Source organism: Caretta caretta, chromosome 12, assembly GCF_965140235.1.
Source record: "Caretta caretta isolate rCarCar2 chromosome 12, rCarCar1.hap1, whole genome shotgun sequence".
In the NCBI taxonomy this organism is placed as follows: Eukaryota; Metazoa; Chordata; order Testudines; family Cheloniidae; genus Caretta; species Caretta caretta.
In genome coordinates this window covers 42899085-42923859 of record NC_134217.1, presented here as the reverse complement: position 1 = coordinate 42923859, position 24775 = coordinate 42899085, and the positions used below count along the sequence as shown (strand labels likewise).

Here is a 24775-nt window from a genome sequence, read left to right as displayed (position 1 = left end):
ACCTGTCAGCAAGTATGTCTGTAACAATACAGACACACACTAAAATTCCCCCAGGAGTAGAGCATTAAAGAAACCCCTATGACAACCCAGTTGCTGCTTCTCTGCACCCTTCCACCCCCATCCCCTCGAGCCCAGCTGGGGGCCAGACACCCACACCCTCTCCCCCACAGAGGCCAGCTGCAGGCCTTCCCCCCGGCCCAGACACTCAGAGCCTACTCTCCTAGAGCCCAGGGATCCAGCGGGAGAAAGAGCCTGATGCTGGGTCCCTGGCTTGCATGGTTTCCTGCACACCGCCGCCTCCTTCCTTCAGGGCGTGCTGGGAACTGTAGTTGCTGGGAACCCTCCAGTTCCGTCCCCCCCAAGCCTTGTCTTGTATTTGCAAACTGGACTCTGCCAGGTCCAGAGGTCCCTAGGGGCGACCAACATCTTTACAGACCATTTCTGTGGGGAAGAAAGGAAATTCTGCGCAACATTAATTTCTACAAAATTCTGCATTGCGCAGTGGCGCAGAATTCCCCCAGGAGTAACACACAAGCCAGACTGGTTTCCAGCTATGCAACTATCAATGTTCAGTGAGACATAGGAGCCTTGGCATGAACTGGCACCTGGTCTGCCAATATCACACCCCTAATAATTTTTGTTGCCCTTCTCTGTACTTTCTCCAATTCTAATACATCTTTTTACAGATGGGGCGACCAGAACTGCATGCAGTATTCAAGATGTGGGGGCACCATGGATTTACACAGTGGTATTATGATATTTTCTGCTTTATTAGCGATCCCTTTCCCAATGGTTCCTAGCATTAGCTTTTTTTTTTTTTTTTTTTTTTTTTTTTTGACTGCCACTGCACATTGAGCACAGGTTTTCAGAGAGCTATCCACGATAACTCCAAAATCTTCTCCTTGAGTGGAAGCAGTGAGTTTAGAACTTATCATTTTGTAGGTATAGTTGAGATTCTACTCCTACTCAAGATACCCTGTTTATACACCCAAGGATCGCATTAGGCCTTTTGGCGACAGCCTCATACTGAGCGCTCACATTCAGCTGATTATCCAGCTGGCCCCCACCTCCAGATCCTTTCAGAGTCACTGCCTTCCAGGGTAGAGTCTCCCATCCTGCAAGTATGATCTGAATTCTTTTGTTCCTACAAGTTGACCTTACATCAGGCCATATTAAAATGCATATTTTTGCTGGCACCCACTTTATGAAGCAATCCAGATCGTGCTCGGTCATTATTTACCACTGTTCTCTCCATTATTTACTACTCTCCCAATCTTTGTGTCATCTGCAAAAACTTTATCCCCACCTATCATACTGATCAATACTGTCTTGCTGTTTCCATGTATGCCCGTCTGCATGTATCCATCTGTTCTCTGGTTTTACATTTGCATTGTAAAATCCTCAGGGAACTTTTTTGTTCTGTGTTTGTACAGAACGTAGCACAAGGGAGTCCCAGTCCATGAAGGAGTCTTAGGGTATGCCTACACTGCAATTAAACACCAGCGGCTGGCCTGGCTTGGGCTACAGGGCTGTTTAGATGGTGCTGCAGACATTCAGTTTTTACGTCTTCTTCCAGGTCACTGATAAAAATATTAAATAGCACAGTCCCAAGAACTGCTCTTTGTGGGACCCCACTAGAACCAAAACTGCTTGAAGAGGATTCTTGTTTGCCATTACATTTTGAGATCTGTCATTTAGCCAGTTTTTAATGCATATAATGTGGACCATGTTGATTTCGTATCATTCTAGTTTCTTAATCCAATTGTCATGTGGTACCAAGTCAAATGCCTTACAGAACTGTAAGCATACTGCATCAACACACTCACCTCTCTCAACTAAACTTGTAATCTCTGCAAAAAAGAGATTGTTAGTTTGACAGGATCTATTGTCCATAAACCCGTGTTGCTTGGCATTAATTATACTCCTCTCCTTTAATTTTGTATTAATCAAGTCAGGTATCAGCTGCTTCATTATCTTGCCCAGGATCAGTATCAGGCTGACAGGCCTATAATTACCCAGGTTGTCTCATTTACCCTTCTGAAATACTAGCACAGTATTAGCTTTCTTCCAGACTTCTGGAACTTACCCAGTGTTCCAAGATGTCATAAATATAAAGGGAAGGCTAACCACCTTTAAATCCCTCTTGGCCAGAGGAAAAACCCTTTCACCTGTACAGCGTTAAGAAGCTAAAGATAACCTCGCTGGCACCTGACCAAAATGACCAATGAGGAGACAAGATACTTTCAAAGCTGTGGGGGGAACAAAGGGTTCTCTCTGTCTGTGTGTTGCTTTTGCCGGGACCAGAGCAGGAATGCAGGTCAGAACTCCTGTATAAGGCTAATAAGCAATCTAGTTAAATATGCGTTAGATTCTGTTTTGTTTAAATGGCTGATAAAATAAGTTGGCTGAATGGAATGTCTATTCCTGTTTTTGTGCCTTTTTGTAACTTAAGGTTTTGCTGAGAGGGATTCTCTATGTTTTGAATCTGATTACCCTGGAAGGTATTTACCATCCTGATTTTACAGAGGTGATTCTTTTACTTTTTCTTCAATTCAAATTCTTCTTTTAAGAACCTGATTGCTTTTTCATTGTTCTTAAAGATCCAAGGGTTTGGGTCTGTGTTCACCTATGCAAATTGGTGAGGATTTTTATCAAGACTTCCCCCGGAAAGGGGGTGTAGGGTTTGGGGAGGATTGGGGGTGGGTGGGGAGGGGAAGAGGTTTCCAAGCGGGCTCTTTCTCGGTTATATATTTGTTAGACGCTTGGTGGTGGCAGCAGCAATAAAGTCCAGGGGCAAAAGGTAAAATAGTTTGTACCTTGGGGAAGTTTTAACCTAAGCTGGTAAAAATAAGCTTAGGGGGTTTTTCATGCAGGTCCCCACATCTGTACCCTAGAGTTCAGAGTGGGGAAGGAACCTTGACACAAGAATTATTGAAAAAAACAACATTAACCATCCACAGCTCCAAGGACAGCTCTTTAAAACGCTCAGATGCCAGGTATCCAGATGTGCTGACTAAAAAATATCTCACTTAAGGTGCTGCTATTCAACATCCTCCTGAGTTAGTGCTGGAGTGGAAAGTGCTTCACTCTCATTTGATTTGGCATTGCATGCACACACACACACATAACCAGATGGCTTTGGTTGAGTGAGGGTAGTCAGAAGTTGGAATTTTCTGTAATATTTTTATAAACAGTGAGTGTGCCTCAGTTTCCCTCTGTACTTTGTTTTCCTACCCAGTGGGTGCAAAAGGGTCCCTGGCACAGCAAAGGAAAGGAAGTGTGGGTGTCACCTTGTAGTCTGGGATGCAATGAATAGGGTCATTAAGGATCTGGTTCAGATCAACAGAGGCTCCAGAAACACAACAAAAGCTCCATTGACTGAACAATCTACACTCAACAGTGGAAAGCTCCAGCAGGTGGGGGTGTGAACTCAGCATGGGCCTGCCTGGAGGAGGCCGGCAGGAGAGAAAAGGGCTGGCTTCTGGAAGAGGCTGGCTGCTCTCACCTTGGACTGATTAAGGGGTCACGGAGGATATGCCCACACTGCAGTGGTGGAGGGTCCCAGAGCCAAGGCTCCAGCCCAAGCATCTACACTGTCATTTTACAGCCCCATACCCAAAGCCCCATGAACCTGAGTCAGCTGACATGGGCTACCTATCGGTGTTTGGTTACAGTGCAGACATACCCAGAGGGAAAAGGCCTAAAATGGAATCCATTACAGCTTGGCTGCTGGATTGCTCTGGTTTGGCTAGATGGACTATGTTTTGACCTTTATTTCTCTATACTAACCTAAAGATATCCCAATGCTGTGCTCCAATTGACTAATAAATCCCACTCTGTTTTGAAAAGGCTGCCTGGTGTCACTGCAACTACTTGCAGAGGTGCATTAATCTTTGAAGAGGCTACAAGTCTCTGACCAGGAGCCTCTCTCAGTGCGGACGCGCAGGTGTGAAGCAAGAGGGTTGGAATCCAGAGGCTCAGTCTCTGAAGCAGGGAGGCCACGTGACTGAACCTGAAGGAAGAGTGAGACCTCTTAGGGGACTGGCACACTGAAGGGGCCCCTCCAAGAGACAGTTTAAAAGCTGGGGCATAGGTCCGATCCTGTGAATCTGTGGCAGATGGCATGCCAGTAGTGAAGACTAGCACCTAGATATTACATCGATGGATGCAACGAAAACAGTTTCTGACAGAGGGGAAGTAGAAGTAACAGACAAAGTAAAAATAGTTTTCTTTTTGAACTGGAAGTCACGAAGATGCAGGGTTGAACACAGTGGGATGGTGGTACTAGCATGCCTACATGTTTGGTACAGTCATACTGGCCCCTCCTCCTTGAGCACTCCGATTCCGATTCCGATCCGTATCCGTATTCCAGTCACTGTGCAACTGGAGCAACCACTGACACGGATAAGGCAGCAGTTGAGAAACTTCCTTTCAAGTTGGCCAGCTGCGCACCCTAGACAGTGATTTTGTCTCCTGCCATGGTCACTTTGCAGGAGAATGCAATTCACCTTTCTCACTAGGCCCAGTACCTCCTGGGCTGCAAAAACAGAATTACTGTGTGTTGCACAGATGAATAGTATAGCACCTAGCACAATGGGGATCAGACCTGTTCAGGGTCTTACATGCTACCATAATAATTGATAATAAAGACACCATTACCCTGGAGTTTGCCAAAATGCAACAGAAGAATTCAAAACAATGCCAGACCACAGTGCAACTCAAAGAATCAAGATGCCCTCCTCTCTTCATGCAAATGTGAGTACGATAACAAAAGCTAAGGGAGGATGGAAGCAGAGGTTTTTTTACAATACACAAGGTCGAGCACCACCTCACAAGCCTTGACACCTGAGTTTAGGGCAAACCCTCAGCGGGAGTTGCTGCGTCCCATCTTTTGTGTATTACTCCCAGAACCACCAAACAGGAGCTACAAACATCAAAATAAATAATTAAACAGCAACGCCTCCCCGTAGAACGTTTCCCGGTGGGAAGAGTTTAATCCAGGAGATTCCAGCAGCTCAGGGTCCTTTTCTTTTTCAGACTATATAGTTTGGCTATTGTGATGATTATTGTTACTATAGAAATGGCAGTCGTGGCTCCAGAGTCAAGGTTGAGTTTTAAAGTGGGAGATCACTATTTGAGATGTTATCCTGCCCAAAATTATAGCACTTATGCTGAGTACTGAATGAAGTTTGAGAATTTAACAAGTAAATCTGTTAATTCATTTAAGTTGAAATAAATTTAAAAGAGGTTATTTAAGAAAATTAACACTGCCAGACCTTTTTATGTCCTGCATGATGTCAGCTCAGGTATAGTCCATCTACACAAAAATTGGCAGAGAAATAAAACTTGACTAGGTTCAATGCAATCGGTACCTTTGGAAAAGAAATGTAGGATTCATGGTGCTTTTTACAGCAGTGGCTGAAGAACACTTTTCTCTTCAGAGAAATTCAAAGAATTGTCCTCTTTCAAAAACAGCTACCATTCCCCCAAAGCCCGTATCTCTCCCACAGCCAAGACGCCACAGGCTCCTCTGCCCCCTGACAGCGCAGGGGACAATCATCTTCTCTGAGGTAAGCTTTGCTTCACTCCCAGTGGGAGCCACGTGAAACAGTGGCCATCGGGGCTAAGAAAAGGCAGCTTGTGGCCTCCAAGCCATTGAGCTCAAGAGTTGACAGGCCATTTTGAAAGAGGGGCATTCCCTCTGAAGATGTTAAGCACCTGACTCTGCTGAAGAATAAATGTCAGCAAAAAAAAAAAAGTGACCATTAATCCTAAATATTTCTATTCAAAAACTTCTTGCTACACCAGATCTATTCAACACGAAAGGAAGGAAGAAGGAGAAGAAGGAGACCAGGAAGCGTGCATGTGCATGAAGGCAATAAGGTGTGCACGAGCAAAGGGGACATGGGGGAGGGGAGGGGGCGCGCCCACAGGTAGGAGAACGTGGACAGGAAGGGAAAACTGCCTCGTACCTGCCAGCTGCCTTGTAGTGCTCTGGCAATACAAAGCAGCTGTAAATCCAGTTTAACCAGCCCCTGTGTTCCAGCTGCCTTGTGCTGCTCCAGTGCATACGAGATAGCCTGGCCCTAATAGTTAAAAACAGAATAAAGAAAAGTTCGGGCTGATGCTTAGAGCTGGGAGAAGTTTTTTGCACAAATCGTTTAGTTACCTAAAATAGAGTTTTGACTGACATAAGAGCTGCCATTCTGGGACACACCATGGCCCATCTTGCCCAAAATCCTGTCACCGACAGTGTCCTGTTCTGGAGCTTCAGGGGGAATGTACAGAACAGGGCAATCACCAAGTGATCCACTTCTGTCTTCTACTCATGTCTTCTTATAGTCAGAGGTTTAGGTCACCCCAAACATGGGGTTGTGTCCCTGACCATCTTGGCTAATAGCCATTGATGGATTTATCCTCTATGAACTTATCCAGGTTTTTGTTTTTAGCCCAGTTGCACTTATGGCCATCACAACATCCCAGGGCAATGAGTTCCACAGGTTAGTTGTGTGAAAAAGTACTTCCCTTCTTGTATGTACTAACCCTGCTACCGCTACAAAAACCAGAGATCACCTGGTGAAATGAATTGTGTGAAAGGGTAAACACCACTTCTCTCTCACCTTTTCCATACCAGTCAGGATTTGATAGCGCTCTATCATACCCTCCCTTAGTTATCGCTTTTCTAAACTGAACAGCCCTAATCCTTTTAGTCTCTCCTTGCATGGAAGCTGTTCCATACCCTTGATATTGAAACGAGTTGTGAATTTGACATGAATTCATTGAATAATTTCATGCAAAAAGAAAAAAAAAGTTCCAGCTGAATTCACATAGGGACTTAAGTGTTATTCACAAAACAGGGGGGAGAGTGACAGTGGAGGTGGCGGTCTCCTTTATAACTTTTAGCCCAGTAGCTAAGGCCCTCAACTGGGATTTTGGGAGACCCAGGTTCAATCCCTCCCTTTGCTAGATGTGGAACAGGAATCTGAACTTGGGTCTGGTCCATTGCAAGAGCGTCCTAAACACCAGGCTGTAGAATCAGTCTCACTCTCTCGCCTAGCCCCATGACAGTTCAAGTATTTATACAAAAGCAGAACAGTTTCCACAGGACAGATTGCGCACGACCCACCCCACAGTACCTTGGTGATTAGGTGAGTCCCCTAACAAGCGGGCTAAAAGTTAAAAAGGAGGCAAGTGGCACCACCATCAACCCCTCGCCCTTGACCTGCTGTTTGGGACGCCAATCCTCACTTTCCTTTGTTTTTCTATTTATAATGTCCAACAATGAAATGAAACATTTTGTTCAATCACAAAACAAAATGTGTCGACTTTTTCAAGTGGATGAAATGTTTCAGAATTTTTGGTTTGACCCAAACTGAGTTTTTCAATCTGCCAGCAAACTGAAAAAATCAGCTCTTTGCCCAGCTCTGCCGATACTAGAGATCTTCAACTCATTACAAATGGCACACGTAGCACTCTTTCGATTTCTTGCTTCCTGTTTATGTAAGAACATTTTAATATTTTTAAAAAACAAGGAAATTCTCAGAAAAAGCTGTGGCAACATGGAGTGAAGATTGAAAGTGCCCCAAGGGTCGGTCCTGGGGCCGGTTTTGTTCAATATCTTCATAAATGATCTGGAGGATGGTGTGGATTGCACTCTCAGCAAATTTGCGGATGATACTAAACTGGGAGGAGTGGTAGATACGCTGGAGGGGAGGGATAGGATACAGAAAGACCTAGACAAATTGGAGGATTGGGCCAAAAGAAATCTGATGAGGTTCAATAAGGATAAGTGCAGGGTCCTGCACTTAGGACGGAAGAACCCAATGCACAGCTACAGACTAGGGACCGAATGGCTAGGCAGCAGTTCTGCGGAAAAGGACCTAGGGGTGACAGTGGACGAGAAGCTGGATAGGAGTCAGCAGTGTGCCCTTGTTGCCAAGAAGGCCAATGGCATTTTGGGATGTATAAGTAGGGGCATAGCGAGCAGATCGAGGGACGTGATCGTTCCCCTCTATTCGACATTGGTGAGGCCTCATCTGGAGTACTGTGTCCAGTTTTGGGCCCCACACTACAAGAAGGATGTGGATAAATTGGAGAGAGTCCAGCGAAGGGCAACAAAAATGATTAGGGGACTGGAACACATGAGTTATGAGGAGAGGCTCAGGGAGCTGGGATCGTTTAGCCTGCAGAAGAGAAGAATGAGGGGGGATTTGATAGCTGCTTTCAACTACCTGAAAGGGGGTTCCAAAGAGGATGGCTCTAGACTGTTCTCAATGGTAGCAGATGACAGAACGAGGAGTAATGGTCTCAAGTTGCAGTGGGGGAGGTTTAGATTGGATATTAGGAAAAACTTTTTCACTAAGAGGGTGGTGAAACACTGGAATGCGTTACCTAGGGAGGTGGTAGAATCTCCTTCCTTAGAGGTTTTTAAGGTCAGGCTTGACAAAGCCCTGGCTGGGATGATTTAACTGGGAATTGGTCCTGCTTTGAGCAGGGGGTTGGACTAGATGACCTTCTGGGGTCCCTTCCAACCCTGATATTCTATGATTCTATGATTCTATGAAAGTATACATCAATAATTTAGCATAACAACCTTATAGGAATGCTGTACTTATCCCCAAAACAAGCATTATAAAACCCAGGAAACTCAGCGTTAAGTTTAAACTTAAAAGAAATTCAAATGTGTAAGATATGGAAATGCCTTGGTGAAGCCACTAGACAACCTTAGCTCTGCCGTATGACACCATGAGGAAAAAAAATGTAGCGTGTCTTTAAAAAAAAAGGCAGGCTCATGTAATGTGGCCTAACAAATACAAATATATTTCAGTCACAGCTACACAGTTATCATTTGCCAACAAAATAGGGCAAAATTAAGCTAGCCCTCTCTAATGAGGACCATCAGAAAAGAAGAGTTACCAACGCATGAGCGCAGCACTCCAGAGAGCGCCACAGCCAATCTTACGGATGCCGCTAATGCAGGAGTCTTCGACAACTGTGCAGGTGGGCGCGCGCACACTTAAAATGGAATTGACATGAGCAAGCACTCAAAGAAGAACTCACTTTATTTACTTTATCCAAGAGAAATTAAGAGGTGACTTGTTCCTAATCAACAAACACCTATACGGGGAGAAGTTTTCTAACAGTAGAGAAGTCTCAAATGTATCAGAAAAAGATACAATATCCAATGGTTTCAGACCAGAAATAAGGTGTAAGGTTTTTGTATTTTTTATTTTAACAACGGAGGTAATCATTCCAACAATTTACAAAGATACGTGGTGAATTCTCCATCATTTGAAGTCTTTAAAATCAAGACTATGCCTTTCAAAAATGATTCTATAGCTCAAAACAGAAGTGATGGGCTTGAAGCAGAAAACAGCGTGAGAGACTATACAGCCTGTGAGAACCAGCAAGTCAGATGAGATGGCGGTGACAGTCCTGTCTGACTGACTGGTTTAAGATTTACCTACATTATAAACTCTTTGGGGAGGGACCATCTTTTTATCATCTGGTCCATGACTGGGGCACTTGGCAGAAGAACAATAAAAATAATAGTGATACAAAGTGGTTTGGGTGTCTTCACCATACATTCACTTAGTCTCTTAAATTTAACCTTAACTTTAGTTTCCTGGGTTTAAAGTGCTTATTTTCAGAGCGATTCCATCATCAATGTAAAGTTTTTTACCTTAAATTTCTGATATGTACTCTCAACTTTAATTCCAATGTAACAATTTTTGACTGGGAATTTACACATGGGACAGTATTGCTGTATAGGTTATGTACATATTCTATGCCCCATTCCCCAAAGCAACAGATCCTCCAGACAAATACTTTGCAGGCAAGCATGGAAAGGGGATTTTGAAACACAAAAGAGAGAGACGTGTGTGTGTGTGTGTGTGTGTGTGTGTGTGTGTGTGTGTGTAAGTAAGTTACCCCTTTTAATATTAAGGGTTCAGCTACAGCTAACAGTCACTGCCCAACAGTACTGTGTGTAGAACACACACTGGGGTGGGGCACAGGGGAGGAGTGCTCCATAAAACCGGAGATGGGTAAATGGCTTCAGCTGTTTATTGCTTCCTCACTTCAAGTGCATGTGGACACATCTGTTTTGGATATTTGTCCTACATGGGTGTAGGAGCTACTGGGAACAGCCCAACACCAGATTTATTTGCCTTTTAACAGTTCAGAGCCTGTGCAATCCCCAGTATGGGGGTGTGTGGAGATAAAAGAGCAACCATTACACAGAACAGCACTAAATCAGCATTCCATGTGAGCAGCACCATGGAAGCCCTGGAATCTCCTTTGGAGCACCATCCCCTCTGTGCAAGAGAAGGGCTGAGAGCATTTCTACAGCAGCCCTGCCAGAGGCTGGTGCTTGAAAAATGCCCCTCTTTGCCTGTTTCTTGAGATTATGTGGTAAGTGAGTGAGTCTTTCCATGCCAGGCGCACTCATTGCTGAAAGAGACAGGCATTATGCTCACTCCTCACCAAAACCCCTGAGGCCTCCTATGTGTATGCTAACCACAAGCCTTTGAGAGGCTCATGTATTTACAAACTGAGGCATGTTGAAATCAAAGGGGATACCATATGACATAATTCGCATTAAAATGTCAACAGGCTGACAATTTATAGAGTCAATCCACTGAAGGTGGGGAGAACTAAGACACAGTAATTGTTTAATTCCTGCTTAAACCAACAGCAGCTTTGCCTTCAGGAACACACCAATGCACAGGGCCTTTTGAGGTGGGTTGTCAGCCAGCTGATGCCAGGGCCTGGCTCCATGCCACAAGTTAGATAACAGGTTTAACTATTTATAGACACTTTTCACTGCAACTTAAACTGGGTGTAGGGGAGATGATGTGCTCTTTCCACCCACCATATTACAGTTCACAATACAGCAAATACACATTTCACCACCAGAGTACATTTTTTCATGAATGCAGAGACCCCCTTTACATAAATCCATTCAAACTGTATCGCTGACCTTTCCCATCCCCCTACAACCGTCTCTTGACTAGGCTTCTCAAGTTTATGGTCAATGGCAGAGCCCATATCAAACAGCAACAGACCAGCTCCTAGTCTTGACCCTCTTCTACACAGTGCTGGACTAAGCCTCTCCGGTGCTCGGAGAAGGCAATGTTAACTTAAGGCATATCCACACTAGGAGAAAGGGTATGTTCTTACCAGGACTAACACCTGGTAACTAACACGAGGTAAAAGTCTAGTGAACACAAGGCAATTTGTACTATTCACCCATTAGCAGGTCAAGTTAAACTCTAGCAGAGAGCCCAGCATTACCTTGTGTGAAAACTACCAACTTTGTCTTCACTAGTATTTTACTACATGCTAGTTACTACATGCTAGCCCCGACAAGGACACAGCCTCTCTCCTAATAAGACGAGACTTGCAATGGTAAGCAATTTGGGACAGGGGCATTTATTTCTACATGTACACACAGAGCCTGACACGATGTGGCCCTGATCCTGACTGGGACCTTTGGGCTGTAATGCAGCAACACAGAGGTGTGAGGTGACACAGCTCTCAGAACTGGAGTCAGGGCATACCGCAGTCTTGTTACTCCTGGGAGGCAACACTGAATCTTTGCTGTAGCACTTGAGCCTTGCTAAGCTTCAGACTTCCCTGCTCGAGTTCCCAAATGCTGACGGCTGGTCACAGAGTCAGCCTCTTCCAACTGGGAACCATGCTGAAGGGAAGCTAATATGCAAAGGAGGAATATGCACCAGCAAGCAGGAGTGGCCAGGGCAGCACCTGCACAAGCCCAGCCAATAACTTCTCTCTGAAGTGCTGGCTAACGTCTTCAAGAAGCTGGCCCTTTGAGAGGGATCGTGTAGGCTCCAGCAGAGCCCTCTCTGCACAGACTATCCGTGTATAAACAGTAACACCTCACCCTCTCTTCTACCTCATTAACTGAAACACATTAAAACAAGTGTGCACTGGGAGTAGCAAATGAGACCGTTAAACCAAGCTGATATAATCCTCATCAGCTGTGGGAAATGAGAACACATCAATTATGCTGAATCAGCTGCAGTAACAGTGATTTACTCGAGGATCTAAGCACCAGGAAAACCTCCCTCTGCCTTTGACTACATTTGACTACTCTTCCCCTTATTCCATGTAGTTATTATCCAACTGTCTGCCTCCTTCAGACTGCCACACACATTATAACCAATCCATAATCTGTTGGATCTCTCTTGCTTTCTTCCCACCTAGCATCTGTGCTTTAAAAGCAACATGCAGCTGCCTCATACCAGAAGGGACCATCACAATCAGCTGGTCTGAGCTACTGCACACTGCAAGTTACAGAACCTCACCCACCCACTCCTGCAATAGGCCCATAACTTCAATCCAACACTGAAACCAACGCCATACATGTACCTATTGTCACTGGAATGTAACTTCTCAGTGAGGAAAAGACAAAGAATTGGTTTCCATCTCTGCTGGTTTAAAGGGGAATAAAATCGCAAACGAGCAGGAAATGCACCCAAAACGTCATTGCTATTACTTATCAGGGGGTAGCTGTGTTAGTCTGTATCCACAAAAACAACAAGGAGGCCGGTGGCACCTTAAAGACTAACAGATTTACTTGAGCATAGGCTTTCGTGGGTAAAAACCTCACTTCTTCAGATGTATGGAGTGAAAGTTACAGATGCAGACATAAATATACTGACACATGAAGAGAAGGGATCAGAGTAGCAGCCGTGTTAGTCTGCATCCGATGAAGTGAGCTGTAGCTCACAAAAGCTTATGCTCAAATAAATTTATTAGTCTCTAAGGTGCCACAAGTCCTCCTTTTCTTTTTGAAGAGAAGGGAGTTACCTGACAAGTGGAGAACCAGTGTTGACAGGGCCAATTTTCGATCAGGGTGGATGTAGTCCACTCCCAACAACAGATGAGGTGTCAATTCCAGGAGAGGCAAAGCTGCTTCTGTAATGAGCCAGCCACTCCCAGTCCCTCTTTAAGCCCAAATTAATGGTGTTAAATTTGCAAATGAATTTTAGTTCTGCTGTTTCTCTTTGAAGTCTGTTTCTGAAGTTTTTTTGTTCAAGTATAGCTACTTTCAAATCTAACCTAGGAACCAATCCCTGTAGCAAACCTCATTGCCTACTCTGTCCCCATATCTACTCAAGTGACACCATCAGAGGACCCAACCACATCAGCCACACCATCAGAGGCTCATTCATCTGCATGTCTACTAATGTGATATATGCCATCATGTGCCAGCAATGCCCCTCTGCCATGTACACTGGCCAAACCAGACAGTCTCTACGTAAAACACACAAATCGGACATCAAGAATGGTAACACACAAAAGCCAGTGGGAGAGCACTTCAATCTCCCTGGACATTCTATAACAGTGACAGTCTCCAACAGCCTGTACAGGCATTTTGAACAGGGCCCACAAAGTCTGTTTAACCAGCATGTGTGTGCAACAGACTCACAAAGAATCAGGCATTTAAAAAGGACATCTGTTGGATTAATTAGCTGTGTAATTAGTCTCCCCTCTGTGGAGACAAGCTTTGTTACTGCTGCCTAAAACTTCCCCAGGTGTTTTTTTTTTAAATCTACCATTCTCAGAGCATGAGAAAGAAACGGGGGAGGAGTGAGTGAGACACGGTTTTCCAAAGTATGCACAGGAGATGGAAAGTGTCTGAGTGAAAGATACATGCCGTTGGACAGCAGAAGCAAATGGTAGCAGGCCAGAGAACATTAACTCCTTTCAAAAAGTATCCAAACAGAGTAAAATGAAAGTAGCAGGCCTTGCGAACTCCCTACTTGTGAACCTCACTGCAAGAGAGCTAATGGGAGAAGAGGTCATGCTAGGCCTGCAGTCCCTGAAAGAACGTCAGAGCAACATGACCTCCACTGCATCAATTCTCCATTCTTCCTACTGCCCTATGCTGGCAGACTTGGAGCCCATGGAAAGGACCACGTGACAGAGTGGGGAGCAGAGAGACAAGAACTGATAAAACAGATTCAGAGAGAAAAGTCATAAAATGAGACAGCACCTACATTTCTAGCCAAACCATTACACACAACACCAATTAAACCACAGCTGGCTGCAAAGCAGCAGAAGTCTGACTCGTGTGGGAGAGTGGGAAAGCCGGGTCCTAAGCCCAACTCCACTTGGCTGACCAATTCAGAGGTCTGAAACAGATATCTCCATGATAGCCCCTCCCTGTTTCTTTGCTTTAAAAGCAGCAGAAGAGAAGAGGACAGGAACAAATCAAGGCATTTTTTTTGGCTGTCAGGAGGGGAACAATCCAAGGTACTATGCAAGTCAGGCCAGCCAACTTAAGAAAACTAGTTAATGCTTCTTACTCCTGTTAGCTCTAAAAAGCCACGAGTGCTCAGACTGAATGAGCTGGAGTCTATTCCTCCTTGTGCAACAGCAACAGACTTGTTTACTAAGTTCCAAGCAGACACACGTGTGTCAACCACTGATGGCTGCACTGGTGTAACTAAAGCACAATTTTAAGACACTTGGTTTGCACAAGTGCAACTCCTGGCATAATTAGATTTGCAGAACTTTTATTGCAAGTAATGATGTGGAAGAGGGAAAGAACCCACATGACTCTTGAAGGTCAGGCTGAATTTGCAGGGCTGGCAGTGAGAAAACACACCTTTCTGGTTGTAAACTAAGCACTTTTTACATAGGATCAGAGAGAACCACAAATACCATTTTCATAGGCACTTTTCAGACTATAGCCGTAATTAGTTGCATAGCACTGCCCAAAAAAAGCACACTTGTCTTAGGAGACATCATGGGATGAACCTGACTTGCAAAGTGGTATTTCTAACAGACTATGACAAATCAAGAGCCAGTCCCACATCACACTGATCCCTCTCTGGGTAGGGAGCACACCAAGACCCCTCTCTACACTAGAAAGAAAAGGAGGACTTGGGGCACCTTAGAGACTAACAAACTTATTTGAGCATAATCATAGAATCATAGAATATCAGCGTTGGAAGGGACCTCAGGAGGTCATCTAGTCCAATCCCCTGCTCAAAAGCAGGACCCATCCCCAATTAAATCATCCCTGCCAGGGCTTTGTCAAGCCTGACCTTAAAAACTTCTAAGGAAGGAGATTCCACCACCTCCCTAGGCAACGCATTCCAGTGTTTCACCACCCTCCTAGTGAAAAAGTTTTTCTTAATATCCAACCTAAACCTCTCCCACTGCAACTTGAGACCATTACTCCTTGTCCTGTCCTCTTCCACCACTGAGAATAGTCTAGAACCATCCTCTCTGGAACCACCTCTCAGGTAGTTGAAAGCAACTATCAAATCCCCCCTCATTCTTCTCTTCCGCAGACTAAACAATCCCAGTTCCCTCAGCCTCTCCTCATAAGTCATGTGTTCCAGACCCCTAATCATTTTTGTTGCCCTTCGCTGGACTCTTTCCAATTTATCCACATCCTTCTTGTAGCGTGGGGCCCAAAACTGGACAGTACTCCAGATGAGGCCTCACCAATGTAGAATAGAGGGGAACGATCACGTCCCTCGATCTGCTCGCTATGCCCCTACTTATACATCCCAAAATGCCATTGGCCTTCTTGGCAACAAGGGCACACTGCTGACTCCTATCCAGCTTCTCGTCCACTGTCACCCCTAGGTCTTTTTCCGCAGAACTGCTGCCTAGCCATTCGGTCCCTAGTCTGTAGCTGTGCGTTGGGTTCTTCCGTCCTAAGTGCAGGACCCTGCACTTATCCTTATTGAACCTCATCAGATTTCTTTTGGCCCAATCCTCCAATTTGTCTAGGTCCCTCTGTATCCTATCCCTGCCCTCCAGTGTGTCTACCACTCCCCCCAGTTTTGCACAATGGGCATGTGCAAATTTGCTGAGAGTGCAATCCACACCATCCTCCAGATCATTTATGAAGATATTGAACAAGCTTTTGTGAAGTGAGCTGTAGCTCACGAAAGCTTATGCTCAAATAAATGTGTTAGTCTCTAAGGTGCCACAAGTCCTCCTTTTTTTTTTGCGGATACAGACTAACACGGCTGCTACTCTGAAACCTGTCCCTACACTAGGAAACTGACCCACTGCTGAAAACACCTGTTCAATGGTCACCGTGAACAAGAGTTGAACAGTTTAACTATTGTACAGGGGACAAACCCATTTTCATTGGTTACAAAAGTCCAACTGCGACTTCATGGGGCGACATTATTATTTGCTGCTAGGAAAAGCACAGCACACAGGGCTCAGCTGCGAGAGAGACTTCAGGGCTTGTGATATTATTGAATAAACATAAGCAGGGGAGGAGGCACCAGAAGACCCTGTAGCCCAGCGGTCCCCAACCTTTCTGTTGCTGTAGCATATTTACGTTCCCAGAAGAGCGTGGCGGGCACCGGACGACCAGCCGCCGAAATGCCACCGAGAAGCAGCGTCATCGAGCAGTACTGCCATCGAAATGCTGCACAGAAGCGGTGGCATTTCAGCGGTGACACTTCTTGGCGTTGCTGCTTCCGGGCGGCATTTTGGCAGCTGGTTGTCCGGCGGCCGCGCTCCTTGGCGGCAGGCTGTCCGGCGGAAGCGCTCCCTTGTCAGTAGGCGGGCGCACATAAATGCCCCGGCGGGCGCCATAGGACCCGTGGGCACTGCGCTGGAGACCGCTGCTGTAGCCACGCTGGCTGCAGCCGCAAATTCTGACTAGGACACTGGTACCCATTTCACCTGGAAATGAGAGCCAGAGAGGAAAAAAGGCAAAGCAGCTTAACATTCCAAACAGCATCTCTCAAGCCTCTGTCCCAGCATATTCTGCAAGGGAGGGTTGTGAGAGTAGGGCCTCAGGCTACCCATTTGGGACTACAGACTCATTAGGCAGACGACAATAAGGGATTCTATGAATGGATGAGCTTCTCCTGGAAGGACAAGCTGCCTAGGAGATGGCTTGCAGCGCAAACATGCCACAGGGTGTCTGGATTTGCCTATTCTGATCTCTTACGGATGTGGTACTCCCGTCTCCGAGACCCACCCACTACAGAGAATCTCTCAGACCCAGACTTAAGCAATGGCCTGATTGTCGTCTTAGCACTTTATACAGGGTATGCCTCCAGAGAGCCTTGGGATCACAGACTTCCTGATACCAAGCTCTAGTAAACTTCATTTTAACTCTCCTAATTAGAACTTCTCACAATGCCAAATCTGCAGCTGTAATCAGAGAGAGTAAATATATGCAAGTGAGTACATCTATATCTGCTTCATTCCTTTCTGACTGATCAGACACAGAACTAAGGGCTCTTCTCATGCGGTTCCGGAACCCAGAGCGGTCATTAGCAGGTGTTCCAAACAACCACCATGGGTGATGGACTCCAATCAGCAATCAGAATCTTCAGAGTGTAATTCCACGCTGTTTTATTCGGACTCAAGACAATCATCAGTTTATCAAACTGTCAAGAAGTTGCCCCCCCTGAACTGCCTTGCTTCCACCCCGGGTCTGCAGTCTGACGGCTGGTGTTGAGAGTACTATCCCATTCTGCTCAAGCCAGGATTTGGGACAGATGTGGCACGGTAGGATGAGCAGGCAATACTTTGTAGAATTTCAACAAAACACTCAGATCTGTTCTCAGCTTACTCTCAGAAATAATGACGAGTGAATTCGGATGAGCATGGGCATTGTGCAGTGCTGTACAGGGCTCGGGTTGTACTCTGGTCACAATTTACAATCCCTAATTGTGGAGATAACAACCAAAGCCTGGGGCAGCTAGGAAAGAATCCCTTAAACCCTCCTGCTCTTTCTCCCCTCCCCCCTTCAGTGACAGAGAAACCAAGCCGACAGGATTGCTCACACTTGGTGACTGAGACAATGAGAACTTCTTCCACCTTTCCTATGATTAGGGTCAAAGACAGAAGGCATTTTGACATTTTGGACTGAATTCTAAATCTTTTTTTGACAATTTGGAGTTTGAATTTTACTTTAACAAGTAGACAGAAGGGTTGGGAGGCTGCTCTTCCCCAACATTCCCAACCCTTTGACTTTGGGTTGCTCACTCCGGTTGCCTTGGGAGTCTGTTTGGTCTTCAGTGCTTTTTCAGTTTCATCACTATGCAAACCAAATTTGCCTCCCGAAGACGTTGGCTGAATATGGGTCAGGACATATCACAATATTGTAAAAGTAGGGACAAGATGTGTCCAAAAAAAAGGGTTTGACTTGAATTTTTGAATAAATGAAGTATTTTACAAGTGGTTTTGCACTCTAAATTCATTCAGTCCCAATGCCTCCTAAGGGGCAAACATACAGAACATGGTTGCTGGTCCTATGTTAAGGTATTTTTGTATTACAACATTAAATGCAAAAATCTACTTTACTGCAAGGGTAATGTGGTGGAGCAGGCTGGCACAGGAAGTGTGAAGGCCCCAGGGTTAGATTTCTGAAACAGTTAAATGGATAATATATGTTACCTGTATTAAAATTCCTTAATGAGTCCCAGGGGGAGAAAGCAAAGTAGAATCCAACTGCAGCATGTTCATTGCAGGGTTGGTTTATCCCTTCTTCCTTGAATGCATAGAGATGCAGGGATGTTTTACTTGGGGGAAAATGCGTTGGTGGAGTTTTATTTAGACTTGGGGGAGAGGCTACAGTATTTGTTACCCACAGAGAGACACCATTCTGAGTCAGGTGGAGGAGAATGTGTGATCCAAGGACCTCTTGATGCCACCTGGCAGAGGATGCAAAGATGCATAAGGATTGCAGGGCCCCCCGGCTCTGATATTTACATTCTAGTTCATCAAAGAGCATCACGTAAGGTTTCCACTGAAACCCTGGTCATCACAATCTATGCGAAACCTACATGGGGATAATATGTAAGGAGGAGTATGTGTGTGCATGCCCATGTGCTCTGAAGTCCTTGCAGTTAAAGGCAGGTCACCCAGAGGTGACATGCCTTAAGACAAGTTCTACAAGACAGGAGATGGGAGTCACTTATCTTCCTGGCTGACCATTGTATACTGTTATGCAGTAATTACAGCCGTGGCAGTCCCAGGATATTTGAGAGACAAGGTGGGCGAAATAATATCTGTTATTGGACCAACTTCTGTTGGTGGGAGAGACAGGCTGCCTAGACACACGGAGCTCTTCTTCACATCTGGGAATGGTTCTCAGAGCGTCACAGCTACATACAAGGTTGAACAGATAGTTTAGCATAAGTAGTTAGCACACGTTCTAAGTGACCATCACGATGAAGGGGCCCATTAACACCCGTGTAGTCATCGAATTTAAAAAAAAAGGGGGGGGCGGCTTAGTGGGTTGCAGATGGTTGTAATAACCCATGAATCCAGTGTCTCTGTTCACACCATGATTTTTAGTGTCCAGCAAATTTCTGAATTTAAGCTCCCAGGCTCATCTTCTGAAAGTGTTGTGCAGGTTCCCTCTGAGGATGAGGACTGGCAGGTCAGATACAGAAAGGTCACTTTGTGAAACGTTCACCCACCGGAGATAGGGTGCTTTTGTCTTTTATCATTTTCCTGTGTAAGTTCATCTGAAAGCATAGTGATTGTCTGGTTTCACCCACATAGTTATTGGGGCATTTAATGCACTGGATGAGGTACCCCCCCGTTGTGCTAGGCATGTGTAGGACCATGGATCTTGAAAGGTGCGTCATGGGGAGTGCTGATCATTGTAGCAGTGGAGATATGTCTGCAGGTTTTGCATCTGTTGTTCTGGCAGGATCTGGTGGCGCTTTGGTTATGGACTGTGACAGAGTACTCGATCTGATGCACTTAGTGCTCTCCCAGATGACAAAGAAACATCTGGGACAGCCAGAATCAGAGTTATCCGAGAAGCTACAGACACTATTCCAAAACCAAAATACTGTAACGATGCCCTTGCCTAGCAGATGAGACATTTCAAATTCTGCAAAAGATGTCTGAGGTCATATAGTGCCATGATGATATTAAACAAACATTTACAAGGTATTTCTGGGGCAAGAGCAAAAGTGGACTGTGAAGCTTATTTTGAGAACTGGGCAGAAGAGGGAATAAGATCTAATAAATAACGGTCTGCATTCAAAGCTATTCAATCACTTTGATCCAAAACTGGACTTTGCATGGGGTTTATGCCCAATAAATAAGGCTAATGGGTAAAACATCCTCATCCCAAGAAAAAGGTTTGAAAAGAGGGAAAATATTATGAGACTGCACTAAAGCATCCTGAAGTAACTTTATGCCCAGATCTGGAAGCATTAGTAGGAGATGCAATCCCATACCCTGAAACCTGTATAGATGTACCCATGTTGGAAGAGATTTGGTCCCTGATATAGACACTGCGTAGCGGGAGTGCTGCAAGACCCGATTGCATAACACCCAAACTTCTCAGGTGGGCCACAGGGCCCATCAGCTCAACTCTTCCTCTGGGCTTGGACTACTGGGAGCTCAGAGCAGGCAGGACCATGCCCTTGGCAAGAAGCCCATTCTAACATGGGAGCTTGTGATAGTTCATGAGCAGGTTGGTCCAGCTCTGAGTTTAGTGTAGCTCAGAAGCTTGTTCTAGATTTTGAAGCTTAGTCCAGTCCCAGACCCATTTTGGTTCAGAAGCTTAGTCTGGGCTAAGGAAACGTGCACGACATTTCCCTAAGTAGACAAATTCCCACTTCTCTGGTCTGCACCCTGGGATAAAAACACTGATCTTAAAACCACCAAGTATTTGTCTAGACATCAGTACTTGACTGAGAGACCTCAAAAAAATACCTGGGGGCAACAAGGTGTGGTGCCAGTGATTCAGCTGGCAGGCATCTTCCCTCTGAGCCAGCACCAACCTAACAAGCAGAGCCGTGGTATCCGCAGAGCCGGTGGCGGGGCCCGTGCTGGAATCTCAGTGTAAGGAGTTGGATGGGTCCCCACCTACCTGCTTGAGGTAACAGATTTTTCAATGGAAAAAACATTGACCGAAAAACAAGCTGTAACAAGCCAGCGGCTGTCACATGGTGCAGTGCACTGGTATTAAACCATCTCCATGCTTCCCTTCTAGGGGCTGCACTTCAGGGACAGTACATTAGCTTAGCTGTCTTAGGCAAGAGCTTGAACATCTGTAGGGATCACAGAGAAACAAGGTGATGCATAAACAACATTGCTTTGTTTCAGGAGGGAAGAAGCAGGCAAGGAGTGAGGGGAAACCAGAGAGTTCCTTTTAAATGGTAGAGTTTTACAGCCTTCTATCCCATACCCTTCCCACTATTATCCCAGCTACTTGTCCAGTGATACCGTAGAGCAGATATGCTAATTAACAGAGTTGAAGGAATTTGGTTTTCATCAGATTAAAAACTCCTCAAACAAGCATAAGGGGGAGGCCAAAAACCTCCACAGAAACTCTACGAAGGAGAAAATCCAAAAAAAGCGAATGAGGTTTCTCCAAATAATTACCTTTGGAGAGTACCTCAAACCTGCCCTGCCCTTCCTCCACATGACTCCTGCAAAGAAGCATAACAAATGGAAAACCAAGTAGGAGCTGAGATGGACAACTGGTGCCTAGGCTTTGGGCTCTGTCCTTGTGACACAAAATACTGTCAGATGGCAGTTTAGAACACCCCTCTCTCTGTAAACCTAGTTCATCTATTCACCAAGGCCTCCCCAAGATCTCCAGTACCCTTTCTAGCTGTCCCCAAATGCCCCACTTGCCCTGGATAAAATGGCATTATCTCATGAATCAGGGAATGCATCTCCCGTTGCCAGATGAGATACCTTCCTCCCTACATTTCACAGGAAAGCCAAATCTGAATAACTGTTGCTAACCTAGTCTGAATTGGAACTTAGTTTGTGATTTACAGGTTAAAAAGTTTCTCTGTCTGCATACTGTCTCAAGATCAGAAATACTCTGCCCTTTTCATCTGTAAATCTCAAAGCACTGAAGAAAAAGGAGTATTATCGTTCCTATGTTACAGAGATAGGAAGGGATTTGCCCAAGCTAACGGAGCAAGTCAGTGGCTGACCCTAGAATGGAACCCTAGTCTCCTGGCTGCTAGCCCCATGCTTTTCCTCTAGACCACACTGCCTCAACTAGAATTGAAATATTTCATATCCTATTCATCTCCTGAACCAGCATGTCCACCTCATTCCACTTAGCGTCGAAACAAGTATTTATGATACTAATGGCACTTTCTGGGTAATACTGACCGAGGACATGAGAGCACAAGCAGTGAGGAGAGACGGAAGCTGTGTGTCAGATCTCTCCGTGTTCATCAGTGTGAGAAACTCCAACACAAACCGCCCCCCCAAAGAACCCTCCCCCTTATAAACCAATGCTGCATAAGAGGGGACTGGACTTAAGACATCCTGAAATACTGGAAACAGTATTAAAATTCCAAGCAGTCTCTCACTCCACCCTCACCAGAAAGCACCGGATACATGGCAGGGGAGGTCTCACAGGCTCGTTATGCTGCTGACTAACGAGGTCTCAGGATCACATTTTCCAGCTCTGCCACTTGCTGCTGAAGTGGCTCTTGGGCAACCCAAGTGGCCAATAACATGATTTAAAAGGAAAACGGCAAAGAGGCAGCATAAGGAGGATTGTGCGCGAGAAGCTTCGTGCACTCTCTCACCCAGGCAGCATCTGGAGAGGATTTTCTCCAGCAGACAGGGAAGAACTCGATTACATCCAGTTAACTGTGCTCTAAACTGATTATGCATGTGCCAGGCTAATGGATTACATTAGCAAGAGGAAAAATAACATCCAATCAATCTCAATTTACTGCAGACCACACCAAGGGCTGAGAGAAGAAGAGAAGAGAAACTGGTCCATGAACTGCCCCCACTCCCACTTCACCCGTCAGCTATCAAAGCTCCATGGCACTAAAACCACAAGAAAGAATGGAAACTCTGAGCTGAGGACCTCAGTGAGCAACTCTATCTACAGCCAAGTTCTTCCATGACAACGAACACCGAATCCATCGATGTGCTGGGCTAAGACTCTCTGGGAATCTCTCCTTTCATTGGATAGCACAATGGTAACTAAGTAAGAAGAGCAACATGACTTATATGGATTTACAATGAAAGTGGTTGGGGTACCAATGCAATGAATTCCATACAAGCATTTCATGGAATGTGTGACTACACTAGCAGACATTTATACCCATGCTAAACTGGTTGGTGCTCGTGTTCAGTATTTTGACACCAAGGTAGTTCCTGCTCTCTCTTGCTTGGATGTTTCACTGGAACTCTCACCTCAAAGACAAACGAGATTTTAAAATCATGACTAAGTGCTCAGGGCTGAAACTACCTAGTGTCCCTGAGAATGAATGAATTCCTTCACCTGTCTGGGGAAGGCATTTCACAAGCCTCCAATATATTGCTTTAGAAAACCAGTCCCTGCACCATGTATCCTTTTCCTGTTTTGGCAGGAAACAAGGAGGGAAGGAGAAAGCCAGTGCCCTCAATCTGCTTTCTCACCAGGGAGCACAACAGAGACAGAGAGTTTGAACCAAGAATTTTTGCAGCCTGTCACCACTGTCTTGTCCCCAGATAACAAAAAAGTCAAATCTAAAGACTATTATAAGTTGAAATCATGATGCTTGCTTGGTACATGAGTTTTAATTCTGAAGACAGACTGCACTATTCAGATGTCCTCTCCTAGCCCCTGTGAGATTTCTCCTGCTCCCACTTTCACCCCAAATTCCCTCTCGTACATATCCCAGTTTCTTTGACTTTACTAAAATAGGATACTTTGAACTTCGTCATCTTCAGAGCGAAGCTGTGCCATGCCTCATTAGTTCCACTGACACCGATAACAGTGATGTTCAGAGAAGCCCGGTCACATCCACTGGGCCTCCAGCACTAGGAGCTTCCTCAGGTTTAACAGTATTTCCCTCTTAATACTAGCTGAGTCTCCAGCTGCTCTAGACTAGGCTAAACTGTTCTGCCCTCCTACCACTTTCCCCTCTCCTCCTGAAATTGCTGGAGTAATTAATTTCCTGGAACAACTCCCTATGTTAAAAACCACACATTTCCTCCTTAGTGTGGGGGACTGACCCAGGGAGAGATGCAAAGTTTTGAACTCACCTGATATGGGAGAGTTACACAGACAGCAAAGAGGCACGGCAGGGTTAGGAAATGAGAGAAATGGGGTACAAAACAAGACCGCCTAGTCTAATCCAAAATTGTAGATCCCTTTAGGATTACAGGGAGAGGGAAGGAAAGGAGAAAAGACAGACAGAATACAAAATTGAGCAAAATGAGAAGACAGTGAGAGACAGAGCATGTGTAAGTGAGTAGAAGGTATGCGAAGTGAGGCTGCTTAGATTTATGGCGATTTGTACCTGATTGTTCATACTAAAGCCATTATGGGATGATTAGAGAAAAAGGTGAAGCTTTAAGTCCAGTGAAAATCAATAAAAACGTCTGGAGCAATTCTGCTGCGCGAGTGAAAGGACTATTTACTATATCCGGAGCTCCCATTGGGTTATAGCCTACAGGGTTCGGGGGGGTGGGGAGGCAGAGAAATGAGGCAGGAGAGGAAAAGATGGTTACAGAAGGAAGGGACAGAAAATTGGAGGCAAGAGGAAAAAAAAGACAAAAACCAAGATAGAGTCATGGAGCAACGTGTAACGTGGAAGGCGAGTGGTAAGGAAAGGCTGTGACATATCGTCCGAGGGAAGCTGTCAGTTTGACCATGCCTTCAGTCAACTACATATATACAGCAATAGAATTTGTTCTCGCTCCTTTCCAGCAGGCTCAAGCAGCAGTTCAACAACACATCCCCGGCACTCCCACACACAGCACAAAAGAAACAGGGCACTGCCCGCTTCTTTGACACTGCCCACATGCATTC

General features: G+C 45.3%; 1 protein-coding gene across 4 annotated transcripts in view; it reads right to left on the bottom strand.

The window, feature by feature from the left end:
- The window catches only part of ZFHX3 (zinc finger homeobox 3), a 930873-nt gene that overhangs the window by 158225 nt on the left and 747873 nt on the right, over positions 1–24775 (bottom strand). The gene's annotated exons all lie outside the window — the stretch shown is intronic.